The following is a 16,697-nucleotide window of genomic DNA, read 5'->3' as shown; positions in this document are numbered from 1 at the left end:
AAGTTTGGGTCTCCCTGTTCTGGTCCCCAGCCCAGATAAATGTTGTGTCACAAAGGGGATTAAAATCTCTGCAAAACCAAGTGTGTGGGTGTAACAAACAGGCAGACAGCTGATTTATTAGTTCAGATAGGACACAGCTCAAAGTTCACGAAGCTAAATCCGGTTCAGATGGGCAGAGGTCAATCTCAAACATAGGATCGGCACAGAAGAAACTAGAGTTTTTAGAGTGCAGGCGAGGGTCAGGGCAGGCGGCAGGCATTCAGAGATTAAGAAGGGTCAGGTCCACAGAAGATCAGGACCAAATAGAAATGCTCAGTAATGCAGGCAGGGTAACACAAACAATACTTTGCACTGAGTGAGGCTCTGAGCCTTGCTTAAGTGTCCTGTGGTTGATTGGAAAATGAGAGTCAGCTGGGCGGCATCCAGGAACTGTGTACTGGGGTTGCTGGGAGATGAAGAGCAGTCAGTACTCTGGAGATTGCTGATTGACTGTCACTATCCCTGACGAGATATGCAAAAGGCAAACAAAAACATTTTTTACATACATACATATTTATTTTAGGTTTATCACCCCCCCCCCCCTACATTATATGTACATGAAATAAAAGTTTTGTCATGTCAGGAACTGATAGTTCTATTTTGGGAGGCTTGGTGACACAAACTTAAACATTTAACAATTAGTACTAGACATGACAAAGTCAATGGAGAAAGAGATGATAAGGGAGAATTGAAAATGAGGCACTTATATAGTTCTATGGACAATATACTGAAATAACAAGAGCTGTGGATTATTATCAATATGGACCTAGGATGAAAGTAGGGATGGGATTTAAGGCTCTTTGTAGGGAACTGAATCATTTAGATCAGTTCATTTCAGAGAGCTGTTCAAAAGACTGGCTCTTTTGGCTTTTTATATTTATTCACATTTAAGAAGCTAGTCCGGAGATTATTTATTTAATCCTGGAAATAATTACAGGGAAGATTGATAGACTCAAAGACAGGGGGCACCTCAAAACCAAACCATAACCCCACCAAATTGCACTACTCCTCAGAGTCAAATAATGATTTGGGTTTACTGCACCACACAGTTTTTATGTTAAATATAAGCTACTCATATTTTCTTTGATTTTTTTGTGCTTCGGTTTAAAATGTGATGCTATTTTGAGGAAATTCACAGCCCATCTCTATTTTTTATTTATTGACAGAGCTACACAAATTACTTCTGAATATTTAGTTATTAATTCTAGTTTTTGTCAGTTGTCCTCTTAGAGCAGGGGTGTCCAAATGCAGCCCTCGAGGGCCGGTGTCCTACAAATTTCCAACCAACCTGCCATTGAAGCTCCTTATTGGATAAACACACCTGATCCAGGGAATCAGAGGCGGATAAGGCAGGGTTTCTGGGAAACGAGGCCGACCCTCGAGGCCTGGGTTTGGACACCCCTTCCTTAGGAGTTTAAAGCTTCTTCTAGGCCTGTTTGATCCAGATCACTTTTTTCTATTGTACGACAGGTCCAAAGGTTGACCTGAACTCTGGAGCAAACCAAATCCTGCACCTGAACCCAGATTTGCCAAATAACAAGTGTTTTGCTTAACTTGCAAGTGAACCCTGACACGGTTCGTAATAGAGTGTATGGACTTTGATCATCAAGTAGACTAGAGGGTGGAAATGATGAAACATTATGGATTTTGAGTTGGCAGGGAAATAGCACAGCAGACATTAAAAATTCCATAGTTTGGTGTGTTATTTTAACTCGGGTAAAAAAAAAAAAAAAAAAAATTGGGTTAAAACGAAACCACAATAACTCCTAAAATTAGTTTTTCTCTGAAAAAAACAACCAAAAAAACAAAACATGAACTACTAAAAAATTGTGCTGAAGAAATAACCAAACTGTCTTAAGAGTGCACGAATCCAATTGAGAAAAATGTCACAAATATCTGCAAAGTATTAGAAATTAAAACTTGAATACTGAAGTTCCTTCATATTAATTGTCTAAAACTTGTGAAGACTTTCTCACACTTCAAAAAAACAATAATATCCTGTTCATGTTGCCTTATGAGTTCATCAGTTCATTCTAAACATTTTATTTTTATTTTTTGAGTTTACATCCCTTTTTGTGAAATGTCAGTCTTAATCTCTTCATGGTATGTATTTATTCTACTTTTTGTGTGCTATTTTTCAAGTTTGAAGCCTAAACTCCAGGAATGACGCATATTCACAACTCACTGAAACAAAATGTGAATTAATTTTTGAAACTTCTTGTTCTAATACATAAAACTTCAAGTAACATGTCTTAATTCTTCTCCAATTTTTGCTGTTTATGACTAAAACAGAAAAAAGGAGGAAAAGGAAAACAAGCATGGGAAGCAATGACTGGGCAAACTTTTCCCTGTTGTCCCTTCTGCAATTGAGTGAACCCTCTGCTTTGTACATAACAGGCCATAGATTTGACAAAGTTCCCTCGGGAGCACTTCTGGACGGCGTTGCTGGCAGTGTCGAAGATGTTTGTGCTTGTACTCTACAATGATAACAGTGTTTGCAGGGAAGGTTTTTGCATTTTGTCTGTTTTTGCTCACTCCACTGCCCAGGAACTGGTGTTTCTGGTTTCTTTGCCGTGCTGACCGAGGCTCAACCCACACCCAAGAGAAGAACATAATTGGTGGTTGATGTAAAAAGACCCAACCGAGCACGTGAGTTAAGCAAAGGCTAAAGATACACCATCACTGCTTGGATACAAATTTAATGTTTCAATAAACTTGGCGGACCACTAAGAACTACTTTAAACTTTATGAATGGCAGACTTGATGGGGGCCCTTGAGAGTGATTGGTGGGTAAATTACAGAGTCTTGAAAACAAACATGGACCCAAATGGAGTCGGAAGTGTAAAAGTAACTGAAAAATCAGGCCTGGTGTCTGGGAGGTCACAAGTTTGCCTAGAAAGGGAGGAAAATAAGGGGGATGACTGAGAAAGCAACAGCTCCCAGGCATTACAAGTTCTCAAGAAAGCTGTGACGAACTGATAAGCTACCATTAATAACTTTCTTTGTGCCTTGGAGTTTCTTTTATTGTACAAACACATGAAATTTGCTACGTAATTAAACCGATAAGCTGAAAAATGGCTGGAAATTTGCTCTTGTGTGATGCTATCTGCAGTTGGCAGCTGCGCACACATCAGCACTGGCTCAAAGTCAGCTGAAACGAGTGCCACTTTATCTGATTTGATGGTTTGTGTTTCTGTGGTCAGCTGAGGGTTTATTTCAGGGAAGGCCTGACTCAGTTGTTGGTTGGACGCAACTTTCTTTGTCTTGCTTCAGAGGAGATCAGACCTTAAGAGCTTCAGTGGCCAATTTTAGTCTGAAGCAATCAACAGTTAATTTAGTGCATAGCCGCACTACATAAGTGAAATGAGAAGCAGGGATATTTTTTTCCACTCTACAATAGTCTTAAGTACAGTATGTTAGTGCTTGCTTTTCTTTAGTTTAGGCTTTTTACAGAAATAAAACAGGCTCACCAAAAGTTTTACTAAATTCAATCCTTTTCAAAGACCCAATTTGATAAAAGGAATTGATGTTTTAACAGATTTATGGCATTTTTCTAATAATGGAGGACCTAAATTAGACTAAAATTTCATTTCTGATTCTTTTTATTTAAATCGACGTGAATCGGGAGCAGATGAAAGACTACAAATTCCTTGGTCCAACAAGGAAGGGGGATAGGAAGCAAGTTTCTAATAAACTACTGCTGCTCAACAGAAACTATGTCCTAAAAAGGATGAAGGTTGTTTGGATTTTAGCTAAAAATGGCAAATTCATAATTAAAAGAGCATCAAACTGTGATCAGATTGGTTCTTCAATGTAGGTGACCTACTATATTTCAGGTAGTTCTGTCTTTATTGGCTCACATCCACCATTTTGAAGTCAAGACAAACTGTCAATGAGAGAACACAGTGAAAAAGACAGAATCATGCAAATTTATGCCTGACTTCTCTCTTTGTAATTATCTTTGACTCCAGTTCACACAGTTGGATTGCTGTCTAGTAATGATAGATTCTTTGCCCGTAAATACAAAGCGACATCCCAAAAACAATGTTAACACAACACAATGTCACCCCACTTTCGTTGAAGGACTGTTTGATTTGCATCAGATTGATTTGCGGAGAGACGGGACGAGTGTAATTTGTGCGTGCTATACTTGGTGCAGACCAAGTCTGTCTCAAAGGAGGCGTTGGAGCTGAATGGTCAATTAAAACCCACAAAAGTGACATTTTTTTGTACTTGAATCTACATTCATGTCCACATGAGAATGGACTTTATCGCGCAGAGTCGCCAAAACAATGCTGAGGCCGAGGCTTCACCCACTGCGGCTTGGAGGCTTATTGTACTGGCTGATGGCCAGTGTGTGGGTTGATGTAGCTTGGAGCAGCAGGCCCGGCAAAGCCAAAATAGCACTCATTCCACACATATTATATAATATATATAAACACTATCATTCTGTCTCTGTAACGATACAGAAGAGCGGATTTTCTCACTAGGCTTGCTTCTGATGCCTCTCAAGAAATCTAAAAAAATGCTTGTAAAATTTGTTTTTAACAATAGTATTACAAACAGAGAGCTCTAGTCAAAAGATTGCATGATTGTATGGAGAGTTGCTATAAAAACGGGAATCTGCTGCCTTCACACCATTAAACTCTTTGTTCTTCCTGTCCCTCAAATGCAGCATGTTTGAGTTTCTGAAGCATCTCGCGATTCCTTTTTATTGTAAGAGAAACTTTTAACAGACCTTTTTGAGAGAATTGAGTCAATTTAGCTTGAAATTAAAACCTTCAAAAACATACTGACACAAAAGCAAAACTAAGGCTACAACTTTTTTTTTTGGCTTAGCCTTGAACATCTTAACACAGATTGATGCAAATTCTCCTCAAACTGTTTCTGCTCCAAACACAACATAATTTAGCATCTACTTGAAACACAAGACATAACAAATGTGTCTCACCAAATATGTTTAATATACTGCTATTGTTGTGAAATTATAGATTGAAATGATGTAACTATTGACTGTATATGATATTTTGGACTGAGTCAGTGTGACATCACCCACAGAAAAGGACTTACTTCCGGCTCCAATGAAATGAAGTCAATTTAGTCGCCATTTTTTGAGATACGGATGCCGCCATGTTGGTGCCATAAGTTGTTGATGTTGTCAGTAAACAGTGGTTGATTGGAGTCAGTCTGAGTCAGCATTTCTTTGTCAACCACTCTTGCCAATCAGTAGCTTGTTGGAAATGGACCTCACCTCTACCACTTGAAAATGGGCTGACTAAAATTAACTAAACTTTCCTGGGCCCTGGGGGGGTCGCGCTTGCTGGCTCCCTACGCTGTCCAACGGGTGGCTGGCTTGCGTAGCCAGCTTAATCATTCCAGCTCCAAGGGCCCTGTGACAGGCTAGCGACTTGTCCAGGGCGTATACCGCCTTCAACCAACAGTAACCGGGGCAGTCTCTGGTAACTCCGCGGCCCCAGCAGCTCAAGAAAATGGATGAAAGTTCAGGACAAAAATCCTCACATCGAGGTATCATATTGGATCTTTTTTCTTCTACCATCACATGCCCAAAGCATGATTAAGCTTGATCAAATTAGTTTTTGTGTATTCCTTTATTGTTCACTTACAGTTACAGACCATCACCAAAGGTCCTTCTCCTTGATTGATGTCTATATCCCTCCATCGTTGTTTCATGTCACTTGTCAGATCCTCACATGTAATGTCTTCTGACTGTTTACTTTTTTTTTTTTTTTAGCTCAGTTTATTTTTATTCAGTTTAATAAATAAAACTTTCCATCAACCTGCATTTGGCTACCCAAGAAACCACTCATTCGTGAGACGACCGTTTAGTGTCTGTTGCAGTTTAAAAATGACCATGCCGAGACCAGGCTCTCTGCAGATGTTTTGTTTTCTGTTGACTCATGGTAATCCACAAGCACAACAGCCTCCAGGAATAAATCTAAAGGACGACACGTGGAGTGGAGTTTATCCCATATGGTTTGCCTGTTCATCACTTGCTTCCCACCAAGTTTGTTCAAGATGTTGACAAATGCAAACTTCAGATTTGAACAATATTTGGAAGAGGCTTGCTAAAGATGGAGGAAAAAAAGCATCTTTGTGACGTGGGTTTGTCTGGAGCCACACAGAATTTGAAGGTGAACACGGACAGCAGTGTAACATGGCATGGGTCTGGAGTTTTTCTCGCCAACTGTGTATCTTTTGATCGCTTACCACATGGGAAAGCGTTATACCTGTCTGACCGCAGCTCTGAAAATGCCCATGACATTCAGACAAATCAAAGGTCAGAGGAGTTCTTAAGCTTAATCTCTCCTGTAGCATTCACCGTGAAAGGGTTTTGACACGGTGACTGGCCTTTTGTGTTCTCAATGATGCTGTGAAGGCATAAGCTATTTCAATTTCTTGTTTCCACAAAGAAATGTCATGGTTTAGCAAAGCTCAAAAGAAGCCATTAGACCTGTATTTGTATGAAATGAGCTGGTAAGATCCGGATTTTGTGCAGGAAGCCTTGTAGTTCAGCTTGTGTGAACATTTGGAATTCTCCAGCTGGCTATTTTTTCCCCTAAGCTTGTTACAAACTCACAATAAAGCTCACGAACGATTGAAATACATGAAACCATGATTGAAAAGATTAATAACTCTTTATGGAACAATATTACAATATGAGTATGGTACACTTCATCTCAAACTCCTCAATATGTGACAGAATAATGACTGCTTCCAGGTGGTCTGCATGGAAAACGCTGCAACGCCGAACAAAGAGTTTATTATTTTGATGAGCCAACAGTTTTGCTGTGGAGACTTTACTTTTTACTGGGAGGGCTCGTCCCACTTCGGATACAGCCAAGGAGTCTTAAACAGGCGCGGGGTGAGTCATTGTGCTCTGTAATTTCAGCACACTGCAGCTATCTTAAGTGACCACGGCTGTAGACCTGTTAACCAGTCTGATCCACATGTAAAACTTTCCTTTCCTCTTAACATAATAATTATAATGTTGCTCCCTCCCTCAATTGCAGCATGTACAGTTTTGACGGCAATGGCCGGCTGCTGGAAGAACTTTCTAGGGACCTGGTGTCTATTTTTGGTTTTTGACCTTATTTCCCGGCAAGGAACCTTTGCTAATCCCCTTTATTGTTCCGGTAGAAAATCTCCCATTTTTACCTCTCCTACATAACGACTGTGAATACCATTTTCCATTGCCAAGGACTTTACATTAACTGCACATTCATTAACTTTTCTTCTTCTATAGCTGACTTTGAGCTTGGTACTTGAATCTGTGTGGAGTGGACAGCTCTTTAAGACTTCAATCTTTCCATTTTCTATTTGCACTTCCATATTTGAAACAAAATCCACAAGTCTGGAAGTTTGAGGTCAGGTGGTAAGGAAAGAGAGAATTACAGCTCTAATAGTGGCGGACTTCCTCTGCCTTTCTGTTGACATTGGACTAGCCTTTTTTTTTTGTGAGGTTGCAACAGCTTGTATTTGGATTAAACTGTGGCTGCTGCTTGAATCCCATTGTGATCCAGACAGACAGGTGGTCTGGAAAGTCTTGCAGAAGTGTTTAAACGGTAGCAGCTTTCTCAAGGGCCTGTCCAATGAAAGGGCAGAACGTATTCATCAAATAAATTTGCACAGTGGTGGAAACTCTCCACACTAACTAACTGTGAGCTGACTTTCAGCTGGATGGACATCCTTTTAAATTACGAAGATGTTCTTTCTTTTTTAATTGTCTGCGAAGAATCAGAATTTAACTGAAAGTACACAAAGTGACGTATCTTGTGGGATCTGGCTGCATATACGATTCTCTTTTTTCACAGAATAGAACTGTACATCTGCTCATCTCGCTTAGTATTTTACTTAGGAAAACTGGACCTTTAGGCCAACATGTACTTTTAATCAATCAATATGGAATCTTCATACATTGTTTAAGGCATATTGACATGCAGTCACACTGGGGGGCTACGGGTTTATGGGTATTGTCCAGGCCTGTGGATGTTCGTGGCCAGGAGTGGCCGCATCTTAAGAGATGCACAGGTGTGTCTTGCCATTCCATAATGAAAATCGAACATACCATAGTTGTCTGTGTGGTCTACCCATTTTTACTCCCAACTCATTATATATGGATGTATGGTTCAGGCCCCCTCTGCATCACTTTTTGATATTTTGGGTGTCCCCAACTCAATGCTTTTTGACGTGCTGGCTGTTCGATTTTTGACGTGCTGGCCTCAGAATGCGGTAATGGACATGGAACCAGTACAGGGTTAGGGTACCAATCCGGTCTAGTCCATGTCTCAGTACCTTACCGGTACCAATACCCAAAGGTTAAGGGGCCGTTGATTAGCGCATGCATTTTTTCTATCTGTGGCCCGGTACCAATTGGCCCTCGCATGTATCTGTTCGTGGCCCAGAAATTGAGGAATGGGAACAGCCAGCACGTCAAGAAAATGATGAGTTGGGGACACAAAACGACAAAAAGTGGGCAGAGGGGGCCAGAAGCATACGTGCATATATGATGAGTTGGGAGTGAGAATGCATTGGTGTGGTAAGTGTATCATGAAGTGTTTGTAAGGATAATCTAAGTTACATGCACTTACGACTTATAAGTGATGCTGAAGTATAGTGTTCTCACGCCACACTCTAGTTGTTGGCTCCTTACTGACCGGGGTGTGGAGGTGATACGCCTGTAAGATGCTCGTGGCGTGTTAAATGTTATGACCTGTTGCTCGCAACATGCTCGCGGATGAAAAAGTGATCTATGACTTTTATATTTCCTCTGAGCCACCTGCGTACCCTGTACAGAATTGCCCATTTTTCACCAGCAGACAGCCTGTATCCACCTGTAAGGGTAGGTTTGATTAAGGCTTTATTCTGTACTAAAGCTTCACTGAGGTCAATATAAATACATAAAAAGAAGAATCTGCACGTGGTACTTAAGCTTTTTTTACTCTGCATTTGTTAAATAAGGCTAGTCCTCTATAGGTTTAAATAAATTTCTGTCTTGCAAGGTCTGCTCATTTGTCTTCTGATGGTTTTTATGCAATATTTTTAAACGTCAACTAACAATGAGATTAGACACATCAACTAACAATGAGATTAGACACATCAACTAACAATGAGATTAGACATTAAGGAAAAGGATAAAGTAGGCATGTCCCAAGTCTGGCACATGTTCAAGTTTCTACCCACAGAGTTCTGTCATAAAATCAATAACTTGGAGCCCCCAGGACTTTCTATGATCTGCACGTCTGATTTCTTTTTTTGTGTCGGGCTAAATTACTTTATAAACCATTGTAAACCTGTGGTAACAAATGAGCTCTCATAGAATACAAGCCAAATGGTCGATTCACACATTTTCACCTCACCAAATCTGGCCCTCTTTGCAAGAAGTTTGGGCTCCCCTGGGATAAGATATCAAGTCTGAAAAATTAACATCTTTTTGTAGAATGAGATGTTACTGTGGCCTTTAGATTTACTTTGGATTTTCCTTAAGTATGCAAAATTAATATTTATGGTTCATTTTGTCGATTTTTTTTTTTTTTTATTTTATTGAAAAAGGTGGAGAACAGGAAGACTAACGCAAGTGCGAGTTTTTCAAAATTTCTTTTTATATTTCTTAACACTTTGCAGAAGATAGTGACATTACTTTTCCAAACAATTCTGATCACATTTGCTGGATGCATTTTCCTCCTCTTTATGTTGGTTATATGCTAATTCACTTTCACTTTATAGGTTCAGTGTGAAACCCCTTTGCTGAGCCTAAAACCACTCATACCTCAGTGACAAGTGGTTGGAAATCAAGTAAATTATATTCCACAGCAATACACATGCAGTCTGTGAGCTGTATTCACCTACTATTATCTGTCTTAACTTTCATGACTGTGAAACACCCTCTCCAAATTAAAGGTCGGAAATGTGTCAAAACCTGACATTACGAGTCCTGGTGTTTTTATTTTTATTTAGTGTGAGCGTATGTCTCGTCTCTGTCAGCCTGAACTTGTTTGACACCCCCTCCAACTTGGAGATTAGCTTCAGCAGTTTGGGGAGCTGATAATTGAGGTGTTTTTCAGTCTTTTGTCAGATCAAAAACTAAAAATGTCAAAAAAGGCCTCAGGACAAAGAAACAAAACAGGTTTTCAATCAGAAGTTCAAAAAACATATTTTTTCAAGGCAGACTGTGGAAAGTATACTTTTAAATTTTATTTCACACCACAACCACCGTGGATGATAATCTTTTATTATTTTGTGAAGGTGCTTCGTTTTCCATTTTTAGTTTTTTATTAGTTTTTTATTTTATGAGCCAGAGATCTTCTGACATCAAAACCAACTCTGATTCAAATAACAAGTCAGGCAAACCATACACTTTATGTTCAAAAACATATTTTTTATGGGAAAATGTGCATTTTCTTAAAAAAATATTTTTTTGCATAAAACAAAGCAACTCCGCAAAGAGACTTTTTTGGTTTCAGTTCTTTATGTCTTAAAATGGACCAAAAGGGTTTTATAGGCTTTAAAGTCTTCTGGCTTCCTCTGCACACATGCCGTTGCCATGGTTTGGTTGCTTTGTTGAGCAAGTTGTTTAGCATACACACGGTTATGTTACAGAGCTCACTGTGGTTTGTCCTATTTAAACAATGGAGAGCTAAAGAGCTTTATTTAGGATTCTGTGATCTACTCTGCTGCCACCACAATGATGAGAGCTCTTTGATTTACTGCTATATGTGGACTCATGGGGTTAGAACACATGCTGAAAGTTCTCTGAAGACCTCAGTCAGTAATCTGCTGTAGATAAATTCAGAAACTCGTGACAGGAGACACGAAGAACCCATGTAGGAAGTGTGAAGGTTTTATAGTGAACTAAAATACAAATTCAAGCTTTAACAAAAAAAAAGGGAAATGTTTTGTGTCTTTTTACTGAAACTTTCTGCAAAATAAAAAAAAATTAACAAAATGTCAATTTGTATATTACTTTGCAAAATGTTGTTATAGTTAATTTGTAGAACTTTTTATATTAAAGAGAATCCAGGGTCGTTTTTCCTTAAAGAACTTATATGGAATGCACCAAAAACCAAGTGGATAACAGATCACTGTTCTGATAGACTAATGTATCACGGGTGAGAACAACTAATTTTAAGATTTCCAATGAAAAATATCAAGGCTGGGTCTGCCTCCGAACGACACACATGTTTTGTGAAATAGTAATATTTAGTCAGATATTTCTAACATAGCACTGTGATAATTAGGTTAAAATAGCGTACAGACGGAATAGAATAGGATAGAATATCTTATTTTCTGTGATTCACAGAGAGAATCACAAAATGCTTTAGACAGCATAAAATCAAACCAAACATAGAGAGGTAGTAAAATCCAATACTGAAAATGTATGCTATAGATCAAAAATAAAGATAAAAACAGTAAAACAATGACTAAAATCAACTAAAAGCTCTTCTAAGTAAAAACATCTTGACCTGGAATTTATAACACACAACAGAGTCAGTCTGATGCAGTAACAATGAAAGGGAAGGTGTTTTTTGGAATGCTTAGAAGATATTGGTTGGAAGACCTCAAGGATCAAGTGGAAGATTGAATTATCTAGTTACCAGTTTATCCAAATAAGCCGAATTTACTGCCTTTTATTTTTAAGACTAGCAAACCAGATGACAAAAGTGGTTGAGATTAATGCATCATTTAGATATGCGGTTCTTTAATCAGCACAAAAATTGTATTCATAAATGATTTGGGAACAAATTCGCCTCATACAAAAGACTGAATCACAAGTTAAGAGGCCATATGTTAGGTTCTGGGTTTTATTTAACTGTGAGCTCCTAATCTGTGATAAATGTGAAGATTTAATAAAACTTCAAATTTGGTAATAAAATTAAAAAGGGTTACAATTTAATCTAGACCACAACAAAAACTGTATTACAGAGGAGAATGTTTTAATTTATGTATTGAAGTCCCACTCTGATCATCTTTCTTATATTATATTAAAAGCGTTCCCAGTGGTCTTTTAGTTCTCCTGCCGTTTTTAGGCAAAATCCAAAAACCTGTCATTTTCTAGGATATAGTTTCTGCAGAGCATCAGGAGTTCATCAGAAATTTGCCTCTGAGTTGTGGGTGAAACTGTTGGTGCCGAGTAAGCTTTCTCTGATTTCCCATCATCCCTTTGCTTACACTCTATCCTGCTACCTTACAGCCCCTAACCTAATATTTGCAGTGCAACAAAAATGGCGAGCAATATGGCAGCCGTCCAGCCAGACAGTTCTGAGTCAGATGCCAGCTCAAACGAGGTAAAATGAGGACATAGATGGATGTGGCCCGCCAACTGTAGCACCTATGTCACAGCTACAAGTTTTTTTTAACCATATTTTTCGTCTGCTCCTGATTCACAACAATTTGAATAAAGAAATTCTCAGAAATGCAATTTTTATTTAAATTTTCCTTAATTATGTCCTTCATCATGAGAAAAATGCCACAACAACATGTTAAAAACACCATAAACAGTTTTTATTGGAGGGGTTATTTAACTTTGATAAATGTGAAGATTTTATTAAACTAGTTACCTTAAAGTAACATTTTTTTCTGGTTAACAGGAGAAAGTTTTAGTTTTTATGATAAGAGGTCAGAAAGAGACATTAAAAAATGAAGGTAAAAAACAAAACCAGGAATTAGTCAGTGAACCAAGGCCACTTTTGAGTGTTTTGGGGATTGGAAACAGGAATGAAAACTGAAGTTTTTTTTTTAGAATTGACATAAAGATGCTCAACCTTAACTTTATCCACTTTCTGTTCAGCACAGAGTCATTTCATATCACTCTTAGGAAAGACATAACATAACGGGTAGCAAACATTTTTTACTATTTATAAAGTAAAATTCAGAGAAACAGTAAGAAACATTTTTGATGTTTTGTAAATTGTTCTTGCCCTGTGTGGTATTTTCCTTTTTACTGGCATTAATGTAGAAGTTAGAGCAGTTGACCTTTGATAGGAAATCGGATTTTGCCTTTTCTGCCCATGTGTCAAAGTGTCCTTGGGCAACAACCCCACGTTGCTCCCAGTGGTTATAGGTTGGTGCCATGTGGCAGCAGAGCTACCATCCATGGGTGGATGGAATTTGTGACTGTAAAGTAAACTCTGGGCCTTAATCAAGGTGGAAAAACACCATACAAGTAAACTGCATTGGTGATGGCACATCTTTTGGGGAGAAGTCCTGTGAGTAGCAGAATTAAATAGGCCTTTTAGGTTTACTGGTGGATTTGATCTTCCTCCAGGGCATTTAGTGGGTTACAGAGAGTTCAGGGCTTGATATCAGGGGAAGGGTGTTTAAAGCTCCAGCCCTTGGTGGGCTGGGGACATTTATAACTGCTTGGCCTATCTGTTGTGGTAAAGGGTGTGTTCATCTGTAAGAAAGATTGGTGCTAAATGTCTAATTATGCATCATCCTACTTTTCGACTTTCCCAGGATACAGTAGCAGTAACTCGGAGCGGCACATGCTCTGTAATCAGTGATGTCAAACACCACATGAGGCACAGTCTCACAGATAAAGCTCCCCAGTGGCGCGAAGCACCCATAGCCTTTGCTCCCAGAGCTCTAATTATCCCCCTTTCACATAGGAAAGACCATGAGGACAAGTTTCTGCAAATACTGCGTATCCACAACTTTCACCTTCAATCCACCTACATTTTTTTACTATTTTATTGACTTTCACTAGGTTTATTAAGGGCTTTTGCTTCAAAGAGAATTAGAAATTAGAAAACCCACAGATTTTTAACAAAGCATGTTCCTTATACATTTTCAAAGCGTCACTATTTCTAAAAACGACATTGTTTTTATTTCTCAAATAAGTCTACATTTGATATTAAAGTTATTAAAAATCACCAGAGCCAACTTTTTTAGTAAGAAGTAAAATATAAGGTTAGACTGATTTATTTTACTTTATTTTTTGTTGAGGCAAAAAGCGATATATTTGGAGAAATGTTTTATCTGCATTAGCAATACAGTTAATGCAGCGGTCACAAATACAAGTGCCACTGCATAATGGGGAGGCATCAGCAGAACCTTCAAGAATTCATGCCACTGTCCGATTTATTTGAATATAGTTGATGTGGCCATGAATGCATTCAGTGGTAGTCAGGCATCGGGGATGACGCCATTACAAAAGCGGGCGATAGCTGGGCAGCCACGGGGCAATGGCAGACGGGTCACTGGCTGGCAGCAGCTCTGATTGGACTACATTTTCTCACTCTCATCTCGTCATATGGACGTATGGTTCTGATTCCTTACGCGTCTCTTTTTGAGTTTAGGGTGTCTCTAATTTGTTGTTTTTTGACATGCTGGCTGTCCCCATTAAATCACAGGTCCCCAACCCTCAGGAGGTGGTACCAGATGTGGTAACTGATGCGGAACTGGTACCGGGTTAAGGTATTTGTACCAGTTTGGTCTGGTATCGGTCCATGTCCTGAGGGTTGGGGACCCCTGATCACTGTATGCATTTTTTCACTTTTTTGAGAATGAGAATGCTTTTAATTGGACAATGTGTGATTGTCTATGTCCATATCTAGTACCACCAGTCACTGGGTAGCCCGTGGGTATTTAAAAAGTGGCCCATTCTGCAAAACTGGTCATTTGTAACTCAGATTTTGAGCACACATTATAATCACTTAAAAAATTTTAAGACAACAGTCCTCCCAAGAAAGCACATTGTTCTATCTTCTTCGTATCCTTCTCAGTATCAACCACAATTTGTCAATATGCAGATCTCTGAGTCACTGTGGTGCTAGCAATGCCATGATGAGTTTTTTGCCTCATCAATGCCGCCTCACAGTACCGAGATTGCCAGATTGACACCTGGTCATCGCTAGGCCCCCGGTTCACGTCCGCTCTTTCTAACAATCGGACACCTGTCACTGGACTGCCACTGCGTGACCTCCAAATGTGCCTGGACAGCCACTGATCGATGTAAAAAAAATGGTCCAGTTACCATAAAATTTTTACTTTTTCTTAAAACCTCCGCGTGGTTGCTGTAAAATTGAAACCTTTTCCTAAAACGTCCGTGTCCACCGCAATGCGACTGCCTACTCCCGATTACAAACGCTGCTGTGCGACCCCTGTAATATTTGCAGAAAAGCTTGCATTGAGGTCGGCACATGGCGGCATTTCGGGATATCTGGCCGTAGTCTTAATATGAAAGGAATTTTATACAAAGTCTGTTGAAAAAAATCCTTATAATACTTGGTAGATAAACAATTTAGCAGAAAACAAAAAAAGAAAAACACAAAAGAGGAAATGTTAAATGGCCACAATATTGCACTCCGCCTTCTTTTTCCTCCATTTAGTCCACAAACTCCTCACCTGTAATGATATAATTTCAAGTAATTACCTGGGGATAAGTAGGGGATACTTCTTTAGTAAATATATTTTTTCAACTTGTAATTAGAACCATTTGAAATTTCCTCTTTAAAACTATCCAAATAGGAAAACATTTTAGGTTTGAAGGGGCAAAAGGATGGCAAATTTTAACCCTCTCAGCATGGCTTGGATCTCTGTGCTTTTTGCTGCAGGACGTGGAGTGCCACAGTGCAGTGGGGAAGGGTGGGTGTCTGTGGTTGCTGTTTCTGCTCTCTATGTCTCCAGTGGGACACCCTAGACATTTCTCCCAGTGGCATTCTGCCAAACCCAGAGGTAGCAATCCACGAAAATGAGAGTGTTGCCTTAGGAGTTAAAAAAAGATCTGTTTTGATCATCCTCTTTGGCTATTTCTTCCCATAGTTTAGCTAAACCTACAGAATTAGTTTTGCTGAGGCAGAATGAGAATTAAAGTTCAATCCTTTAGGTTTTCTGCTACCTTACCATTATTGCTGCCAGAAAAGGCTGCAAATTAGGATTCTTCTAGTGTCTCTGCGACCACTAAGAATGAAAAATGCATCATATGGGACATGATATGGTCATTTGTGGCTTCCACTATAAATATAATGCAAAAATTAGCATTGAGCACTCTTTTTTCTGACTTTACTCCATTGAAACAACTACCTACAGCTGATTTTTTATGAAGACATTATAGCTTAAGTTGAATAATACTTTTTCTCAGGACTAATGCTTTAATTTTTTTCTTACTTTTTTATAGTTACATAAAAAACAGATTTTTGCAAAATAAAATGACTAAAATGTCAAAATGCATCAATTCCAATGCTTCATCTTGTAAACACTGTCAGTCCAAAACAAAACAATCTGAATGTTTGCTCAGTTGTATCCTGCAGTCCAGACAGCTGACTTCTTTTCCCTTAAATTTAGAAAAGAACAGGAAGAAAATGTTCTTGTTTTTCTTGCTGCTGCTGGCTCTGTGGCAGCCTGTGTATTTATAATGGGAGACCAATGTCTGGATACCTACCATACTTTCCTCTATTACTACTGAAGTTTGCACCAACCACCAGCCTATAAGGTGGTGCGACTGTGTCATCAACATTAACAGGCAAATAAACCAAACCGTCAGATCCATAACACGAAACAAAGTTCAAAAGAATACAAACGCTTGTTAGTTTTGCACATTTGAACTGAAGGATTTCTGTTATTATTGCACAACTCAAAGGTACTGAGTTATTATAGCTCCACAAACACACACAAATCTTTTTGTTGCTTGTAAAATCAGT

This window comes from Oryzias melastigma, linkage group LG22, assembly GCF_002922805.2.
Source record: "Oryzias melastigma strain HK-1 linkage group LG22, ASM292280v2, whole genome shotgun sequence".
Taxonomy (NCBI): domain Eukaryota; kingdom Metazoa; phylum Chordata; class Actinopteri; order Beloniformes; family Adrianichthyidae; genus Oryzias; species Oryzias melastigma.
The sequence above is the reverse complement of the archived record's forward strand: the minus strand, read 5'-3'. Positions refer to the sequence as shown.